The following is a 10269-nucleotide window of genomic DNA, read 5'->3' on the forward strand; positions in this document are numbered from 1 at the left end:
CACAATGCATTGAAACTGCAACAAAAACAATTGGCCGGAAATTTGTCCTTGGTCAACCCACTCTCCAGAGAAAGCATTTGTTTTGCAGGCACTGGGTGTTAAGAAACCTTAATTCCTACATTCTTGAGTATGTTATGCAAGTACAGTACAAAATGCAAAGTAGTGGAAAGAATGAAACATTTCTTTTGTTGTGAAAACTCACGTGTGTTCTAATAATACAAGGTGCAATTTGAACAAATGGACTTGGTGTTTAAGTTGCACTGTATTTCTTCTGTCCCAATCAGTTGGGACACATAAAACAGAGGGGTGGATCAGAAGAAACACAACGCTATACATTTAAAGGATACAATATAATATGTAATATCAATTTACCCTTCGCTAAGCCACACCACATATACATAGCTGACCAATCACAGTGCAGTATAGATGGCACTCTAACTGAGGTCTGACACTTTCGTGGCTGCGCTCCATTGAATCTAATGCAAAAGGAGTTCTTTTCTAGCTTTTTTTTTTGCTGCATTTTTCCAAGATATGGTCAAACACTGTTCTGGGGCACTTGTAATAATTACAGTCGCTACCCAGAGAGGCTGAAAGGAGAAGTACGATTTATTCCCCTTCCAAAACCTAAAACAAATCCCCAGAAATGTAGGCTGTGAATTGTTCCTAATGTAATGTGAGTTAGCTAATGCTAGCTAACTTTCTACCCAGCTGTACGGGAACAGTGTTAATCCTTAATATGGTCCTCTTTCTCAATATTCAATAATAATTTGGTGGTTCCCTTTTACTCTGTGATCGGCAGGGTTGGAAGCATTACTTTCAAAATGTAATCCGGTACAATTACTAATTACTTGTTAAAAAATGTAATCAGTAATGTAATCCACGTACCACAAAATAAAAGTAATGTAACCTAATTACTTTTAGTTACTTTTGAATTACTTCAATACCAAATACGCAAATGAAGACGAGAGCATCAAAGATGCTCCGCTCAGTGTATTTTTAGAGAAACAATTATAAAATATCCCATTCCCATGAAATAAAATGTAAATGTTTTTAAATGTGATGCCTTGCACTGGGCCTATATGTCACATGGCAGAATCTGGCCCATCAATGACAGAAAATGTTGTTAAGTAGGTATTCTTAATTACAATTTAATGTGTGTCATTTCCTGGAAAACAATTTTAAAATGTTGATGAATCATCCTGCTCTGGGGGGCCTGGATTAATTTAGTGTCCAATCAAAAGCTTTCTTAATTTTCATGACACTGCTGAGAAATAGTGTTTCTGGGACGGGCACCGCTGATTACTGTACAAAAGCACAACTTTATTCACTGATTTTACTGAAACTGGATCATATTTAATGGAAGATATTTTCTGGTTTTCTCTCTGATGTTTCCTGGCCGCTCTGCCTCAACTCTGGGATTTCCCTGATGGACACACAGCTTTACTTGTTGCTGTAGCAAGTCAGCTAACTGCTGCTAACTAGCTGCCATTATCTAATTAGCTCAGTTAGCCTGCAGCTCCTGTTCAAATTGGCTTACTCTGCCCGTACTGGGAACTCAGAACACAGGAGTGTATGTTCAGGTTACTAAACATTTATTTACTGGTACTCAAGGTACTGGAGGTTTTCAGGCCGGGGGTGGGGAATGATTGCGGAGAGCAGCACCAGGAGAGTGAGCAACGAAACAGCGATCAGCAGCCTCCAAGTGAACACGGTGTGAACAGGACCGAACACAGCCTCGTTAGTTGACAAGAAACAAACCGGCAAGAAAAACACCATCGTACTGCATTCCCAGTGGTCAGACTGGCCTCTGTCGGTCTCGGAGGCTGTGCTCGGTCCCGGGTCCGGCTGCCTTTTTCACTCACTGGGAGCTGGAATCAGTCTGCACAGAGTCTGCATGATGGGGTGGGGTGGTAACCACATTCAACTACTGGCTACACGCCAATCAGTATTTGCAACAAATCCCTCCCTAGCTTTTAGAAACATACACAGCAAATAGCACTTCGTTTTCTGTTACATGAGAACTTTCTGCTTAAAGTAATCTCTGTGAGTAATTCCCGTTTTTACAAAATTTAACAAAAGGAGACTTGTTGCTGCCACTTTCATGCTGGACTATTATGTTATATACATGCGTGCATCCATTCAAAGCCTGTGCTTGGAATCAGCCGCAAACTGTCCTGAATCTTCAGGAGCCGGTTTCACTGGTTGCTTTCAAAGTACTTTTAAATGACATGGAGGCTGGCAATTCTGGCTGTAGATGTTATGACTGATTACTCTGATGATCCTTGTTGTTTATTACTTGTGGTAAATATTTATGAAAGTTTGATATTTTATGACCTTGTAACTTATTACTTATTCCCATTGTAAATTGTTGTATGTTTTACGTTATGTTACATGTTTTAATGTCTGCAACCCTGTTCATTGTGCTGCTGCCTGTCTTGGCCAGGACACTCTTGGAAAAGAGATTTTTAATCTCATTGAGTTTCTTTCTGGTTAAAGGTAAAATAAAATTAAAAAGATTTATAGAGAAAGCCGACAACCTGGTTACTGACGTGCAGATGTGCACCTGTCAGTCATCACATACCCGAGAGGACGTTGCTTCCCACAACCACACGAGACATTTAGAAGGTGTTCAAATGTCTGTTTTCTAATAATGTTATTAGATAAACTGTATATTTAATAGTATAATTATGATGTAAAGTAACTTAGATGTTCAAAGAATCAGACGGGTGTTTACGTACTTCTTTTTTTCTTTAGCTGCTTCTTTAGCTGCTGTTAGTCTGTACCACAGTCCTGCTCTGGTTCCTTCATCCTCTCGACTCTTCATCTCCTCCAGTTTCTGGACCTTCTCTGCGTCTCCTTTCTCCTTCATCTTCTCAATCAGGAAGTCCAAGTGGACATGAGTGGACAGTGAATCAACATTCAGGGCGATCTGATCCAGTCTGACAACATGTTTGAAGGACTTTTCCAACATCTGATCTTTTTCTGTCTGAAGTTTTTCCATTTGCTTTTCTAAAGTTTCCAAAAGGCTTGTTGTCTCCTCACATCCTGCTTTACCTCTTTCATACTTCTCTTTCACATCTTGCAGGGTCTTCTGAACTTTCCTTGTCTTGGTCACATAGATCCACTTTTCTTTCACATGATCTGATACAGGACACTTCCTGGTACATGAAGTGCAGCGGCCATCTTTCATGACCTCACAGAGTCCTGGACTCCGGGCCATTGGGCACGGATAGTGACAGTTCTCCTCACAGACTGTACAGCAGACAGCTCCTTTAAAGAACATCCATCTCCCACCTTTGATACTTTCTTTAACTTTGTAGATCTCATCAACTTCTACAGTGAACTCTTCATTTCTCTTCATCTCTTCTTCATGTTTCTTCAGAGCTTCCTGAATCTGTTGGTTTTCTCTCTGTTTTTGTTCAGTGAACTCAACTCTCTCTTTCAGGTTTTGGATGCAGGCTGTCAGTCTGATTCGTGAATTCAACACTTCAACAGTTGTCTTTAGCTCCTGAGGTGCAGATCTTTCCATAAAGGGTGGAAATTCCTTCATTCCTCTCATTGATGTTTCCCATGCAGTCTCTAAAACTGACTTGTTTTCCGTTGTTCTCTCTGTGTCCTGGCGGTTATTAAACATAAAGTAAACAGGCTGATTCTTTTTATTTCTGGCACATTTAATTCTTGCCTCTTCTAAAGCTTTCAGAGCATTTTCAGGTATCAGACCATCTGAGTGTGTGATGAGAGCAACAATGTTCTTCTCCATGTCTTTTCCAAACAGAGACACCACTGAATCAAAGATGTACCTCAGTCGCTCATCCAGTCGATTCACACTCGCTTTCACCACCAGACCCACTGCATTCATCTCATGAACTCCGTCCTCTGAGCGGAACCAGTCTAATAATCTTTGACTGATGATGTCATCCTGTTTGATTCCTCTGGTGTCTCCGTATCCAGGAGTATCGATGATGGTCAGAGAGTAGGGCAGAGTTTCACCTTCAAAACCAAAGATCTGGTACACCATCACATCTAATGTCTGACTTTCACCCTGATGTCTCTCCTCGTCCTCTACGATCTGAAACCAGACATCATCCTCCCACTTCACTCCCATGGCGTAGTTGACCAGAGCGTTGACCAGAGTAGATTTTCCTGTTCCTGTTTCACCCACAAGCAAGATGGTTTTGTTATCTTGTTCACATTTCTTTCACCGAGAGTCATTCTTCTTAGAGATCCAATGTTCTCTATCTTTGGTCTCAGCTGGTAGACAGCAGGAGGTCCTGATCGGACCAGAACACTTTTGGAAATGATGTTTTCATATTTGGATGACGTGTTCCTGTAGAAAAAGTAGATAATTTACCATTTAATCTGATGAATAGATTTTACTCTTCCCTCCTTGTACATCTCAAAGATGTTTTCAGTTTATTACAAAAAACAAAATATACTAAAACTTAAAAATGTGTTTCTAACAGAGAGGAAATATGGGGATGAGGGTGGGTACATGACTTTGGTGGTGGAGACTCGGGTTCAATTCCCCACTTTGACCAATTCACCAATGTGTCCCTAAGCAAGACACTTAACCCCTAGTTGCTCCAAAGGTGTGCAACCTCTGACACATATAGAAATTGTAAGTCATTTTGGCTAAAAATGTCAGATAAATGTAAACGCTTAATAAAAACAAACTATTTGAAAATTATTTCAAAAGGCAGAACATATTCAACACTATATAAACATTTTATAAATGGTTTATAATGATTGTAGTGGTGTTGTACAGAACTACATCATATTGAGATAATAATCAGTCTGAACTTCACTTTTGTGTTTATTCTTATGCACAGACATGAAACAGCTTGTCAATAATGTGGTGGTCAATGACTAAAATCATTTTCACTTGTGTGCGCTGTCACTAATAGGATCATGTTTTCATAATTGTGAAAGTGCGCTGTCACTTCTTATGGTTTTTCGTGTATGAAGGTGCGCTATTACCAGTTAGTCTATGCTTTTTCAGTGCAGTTCATGGCTGCTACTGGTTGTTTTAAAAGTGCATGTTTACGCTTCTGTATGATGATGTTAGTCTGATTGTCGACAGAAGGCCTGATTTGACCGTCTTGCATTGAGGCAGTATTGCGAATGTAATGCATGAAACTGAAATGTTCGTAATTAAAGTAGATATGTGCTGTGGAGACAGTAATGTCTATCTTCAATTTCAATTTGTGCATGTGTGTGCGTGAATGGATGCTACTTCATGCTACCCCTGCACAAGTCAGTGCCCCACCTGTGTCCACCTTAGTTAAAAATGTCTGGAAACACCACTATTCACCTCTAATTCCTCCTCAGCCAGGCGACTCTCTAAGACTATTTTGCTCCTCTGCTCTTTTCAAATCAGACACTGAGCTTTTTATGTGTTCCTGGATTAGTGATGTTGCTTTATCAGCAACATGTCAATCCAAAATAGAGACCAGGAGGCAGAGTCGCAGTCTTATGGTCTTTTCAGACAGGAAGTGATTTACACGCCTAGAAATTCATTTTCAATGAGGGTTGCGAGCAATCTGACAAGAGAGCAAGGGTTTAACCGGAGCCCTTTTGAAAGTGATCTGGAATGTTCCCAAAGCCAGAGAAGTATTTATCACATGAGTGGTGCCAGGACCACGGTAGGCGATATGGCTTGGAGGAGATTCATGGGAATCGGGTCCAGTGGGAATGTAGTATACGGCTACGGGTCAGGAGTTCTGATACTTTACTCTCTGTGAAAGGAGTAAAGAATGAGAGAGTGAAATGCCATTGACCTGGGAGGACAGAGGAACAGATGTAATAGGACTGCTTCATGTTAGACTTGGTGTTGAACCTTTTGCGCCATTTCCCGAGGGAGACCTGTATAAGGACTGCTAAACGGTAGGTTTTCTTGTGCCGTGATTTTGAGTGATTTAGAGAATTGGCTAGTCATAGCCGCCACTTTGCCTGTGAAGAAAGCAGTAAGGATATCAGCAGACAAGTTTGCGGTGTGAGACAAACGGTGCTGGAACAATGGGCCGTTCCTGTAGGAATACTGTGAACTGGATGAAATAATGGTCAGACGTGTAGAAGTGTAACTGTAAGGCATTTGGTGGCACTGTTTGGGACAAGAACGAGGTCAAGCACCTTGCCAGCTGTGTGGGTCGGGGGATGAGAACCCGTGTTAGACAAAGGAAGTCTGCTGAGTTTGATTTGTCTAAGTGAATTTTCATGTCAACAAGGACAAATAATGGACAGTCATGATCTGGGATTGAAGACAGCAGTGTGTCTAGTCTAGTCTACAAAGTTACCCACTTGTCCCGGTGGACGGTAGATGACAATCACAGAGACTTTTACCGCGCACACCAAGACAGCATGATGTTCGTAGGAGGCATATTGATTCGGGGAGAACAGTGAGAATTTCCATTTGTTGGAAATGAATATCCCAGTCACACCACCCCACTCCCAGATGGGTGGGTGAAAGAGTAATTGCTGGACAACGCAGCAGGGGTAGCAGAGTTTTCTGGTTTGATTCAGGTCTCAGTGAGCGCCAACAGCCAAAGAGATGATGTTTTAGCATAAGCAGTGATAGAGTCAGCTGTGGTGACTGCATGGTAGCATATGGCCTCTGTACTGTAGTTGTAGCCGGCAGCTTTAAGGGAGTAGGTGTGCTTAGGAAAAGCTACTCTTGTAGGTGGCCTTGCTCGATGGACTTGCACAGGTAGACTCGCTGGTCTTTACCCAAGTAGGTCTTCACACAAGGAGCCGACAACTACGCTGACGCTTCAGTTATAGGTGTAATTTAAGTAGGAGTCTAATTGTACACAGGTGTTGTGCATTCAGACTGATTACACCCAACTGAGATCACCCTCCAGATTACCAAGACAAAAGGTTGATTTCAGCGCGTGGGACACACCAAGTTGTTTGAGCTCGCTCAGCCGGCCATCAGATTCTAGTAGAATGCGTAGTAAAGTGCAAAGTGATAGCATATCAAGAGTAAGAAAATAGTTAAGTATTACCTCACTACAGCAAACTCTTGCTCCGGTCTTGAAGCTACCTCCATTATCAAGGATACCACCCACCCCCAACATGAACTGTTCACACTTCTACCCTCGGGACAAAAGTATAGAAGTGTGAAAGACTGAAGAACTCTCTTCCCCACTGCCATCAGACTCCTAAAAACAGTTAATAGGCGTGTGGACTCCATGATCATGCCCATCTTTACACTGTACCATGACATGTTAATTGTACTATTACTGCACATCTGCACATCGCTCCATGCACATGTATATAATCAATCAGTTGCAAAACTGTTTAATTTGTTTGCTTGCACAACGACAAAGTGTGTGTATATATTTTCTAACTTTTCTGATGTTTACATCTTATCTTATTTTAAAACCTATTTATCATATTTTATTGTATTTTTATTATACATATTTCATTTTTTGTAGGCATTTGATGTGGACAGCAAAGTAAGAATTTCAGTGTACAGGGAACTTCTGACAATAAAAACACTTTGAATCTTGAATCTTTGAATGTACCCACAAGGACCTTCGCTGCTTTTGCTTGCAATTTAAAAATAATCTAATGACTTGATAGCTGGAGCACCACTCTTCAACGCAGTCCCATAGCTAAATAAAACTAACAGGAAAAGCCTGTTCCTCAGCCGTGACTGTCTATGGGGAGTCAGTGGCAACTGTTCACACGTCTCCCACGCTACACTGTATGAGCCAATTGTGGTGAAAACAGCACATGCTCTCTGCCTCTCTCCCACGCCCTTTTCCCTGGTGCGGTAGGGTGGCACGGCAATGAGGAAAATTGGGGCTTACTCCCATTACTTCCTGGTCAGGCGCCCATTATGGGGCTGCTCTAGCGGTCTGTCGGCCATGTTGGGAATCATGTCAGCCACTCACATGCTGGGCTCCAGGGCTGCCTACGTAAATCGCCAGGGTGGCGTGGCCCAGCCCAGCTGCAGGGTACATTCCTGCCGTGCTGAAGAGAGGGGCGGACATCATGTCGAGAAGGGGCCTTCACGAAGACGAGTGGAGCCTCCACCCTGGACTGATCGCTCAGATCTGGAGCAGGTTCGGCTAGGCAGAGGCGGCTCTGTTCGCCTTAAGAGAGAACGCTCAGTAGTTCATTCACCCACTGCTGAAGCCTGATGCCTCTCAGTGGGACTTGGTGCTGGTTTTACACGCACTGTCCAAGGCTGCTTCAAACCTCTGGAAACGGCAATGATTTTAACCTTTCTTGGATAACTATGACCTGGAAGAACCTTGACAGACAAAGGATCTGTCCACATGTAGCGAAATAAAAGTAATGCTTTTTCTCTTATGATCTACTCAAGTAACAATGTCTGATGCATTAAAACTACTCTGACAAGTACGATTTACTCAAAGTTACTTGTGTACATAACGAAGTACATTTAACTCATTACTACCCGACCTCTGTGGAAACATCATGAGGAAAGGAACCCTCAGAAGAATTTTGATAAGGGTATTTAACATGGCCCTCAAAGTTTAATGCAAGAGCCAGAGGTGCTGCAATTGTAATTCACAGTAACATTTCATTCGAACCAGAAAATATTTTAACTGATTCCACTGGTTGGTTTGTTATCGTAGGAGAAAATGCAAAATGCAATATGTTTTGGCAAGCATTTTAGCACCTAACTGGGATGTTGAGCAATTTATTTCCAGGCTTTTTACCTCTATTCCCAAGATTATACCCAGCACATAATTTTAGGGGGAATTTTTATTTTGTAGAAGACATTATACTTAAACTGATCCTCTACCAAACCACACTTCCTTACCAAATCTGCTAAGCTACTTCATTCCACTGTGGGAGCATTCGGCCTGTCTGATTCCCAAAGCCTTTACTTAGTCACCTTAGTAAATTAACTAAGTCCAGACATTTAGTAATATATAGTAATATGAAATGATAATGAATATAGTAACATTATATACTAAATATATATACTATCAATGTTATGTTTAATGTTATAATATTATACTAACACACTCACTGATACTAGTTCATTCTCTAAGTTGTGGATAGGGCATCTGCAGAGAAGAGATGTAGATTTAGCCAGAGCCAGGATTCAATGGAACGTAATGATTATGTAAACTTTTTCCTACATCACCGCCCTGTGTGCTGTGTGTTCTGTTAAACACCTATGACATCAAAAAATCTCTGTATATAAGGAAGGCTCCAGTGAGACTTCCGCCACATACCCTACGCTCTAACGTGCATTGATTGTACATCATTTGCCTGTGGTAGCTAGAAAATACACATTGCCTGGGAAATGTAAATTTAATAATGCTGGTGAGGATTCCAGCTGCAATCAGTGCATCTCTCTTCTCTGTTACCAAGCAAACGTCTATGACAGACGCTCTATCCAGGAATGAAGTAGCCTACTAATTGCGGCGATACTATGGGAGCTAAAGGTGGCTAATTTACATTATTCTTACAAATAATCAATCTTTTTTATTTTGTTTGGTCATGACAATGTGGTTTAAAGTCAGGGAAATGTCATGGAAGTTCATCAGTCACAATGTGTATGAACCCTGTTCTCTGTAGTCCTTGTTTCTGTCACGGTAAGTGGTGTGGTGAAGCAGGTTGGAGGACCCAAACGCAGGACACAGAGCGGAGCAGGTATAGTTCAATGGTTTTAATAAACAAACAAAAGGTGAGCACACTTACAAACTGAGTGGCTGAAAGTCCAAAACAAAGGTTGTCCAACAGAAAACCAAAATCCAAAACGAGCAGGGAAACACAGAGACACGACGAGTGAAGCTGACGACACAAGAAACACACACACTGCAACTCAGGGTGACATCATACAATGATCCGACAAGGACAAGACAGAAACAGCAGGTATATATACAGACAGGGACTAACGAGCAGGGCGGGAGCAACACAGGTGACAGACATGAGGCTAACGAGACAGAGAGAGAGAGAGAGCAGGGGAAAACAGAGACAGACATGCAGAGGGATCACTGGGGTAACAGACATGACAAGGGTTACCGAACACTAGACGACAGACAAGACAGAGACGGACAACAGTGAACCCCAAAACACAACAGACTATATAACTGATACTGGACACAGGACAGAACCCAAAACATTAAGACATGAACCGAGACACAGAACGAGGAGCTACGACACAGAATACAGAGCAGACTAAACTAAAATAATGCAGACGAAGAACAAGAAGTAAATACTAAAACATAACCGAGGCACAGGACTGGGAACAAAGACAAAGAACTGAAACACAGGACCAAGAGCCAA

General features: G+C 41.8%; 1 pseudogene; it reads right to left on the reverse strand.

Moving 5' to 3' along the window:
• Positions 1–1059: 1059 nt before the first annotated feature.
• On the reverse strand, positions 1060–7045 carry LOC119914940 (annotated as a pseudogene).
• Positions 7046–10269: the final 3224 nt, after the last annotated feature.

The sequence above is a fragment of the Micropterus salmoides genome, unplaced genomic scaffold (genome assembly GCF_014851395.1).
Source record: "Micropterus salmoides isolate LMB-PRFRI ecotype aquatic unplaced genomic scaffold, ASM1485139v1 Ms_hic_scaffold_20, whole genome shotgun sequence".
NCBI lineage: Eukaryota > Metazoa > Chordata > Actinopteri > Centrarchiformes > Centrarchidae > Micropterus > Micropterus salmoides.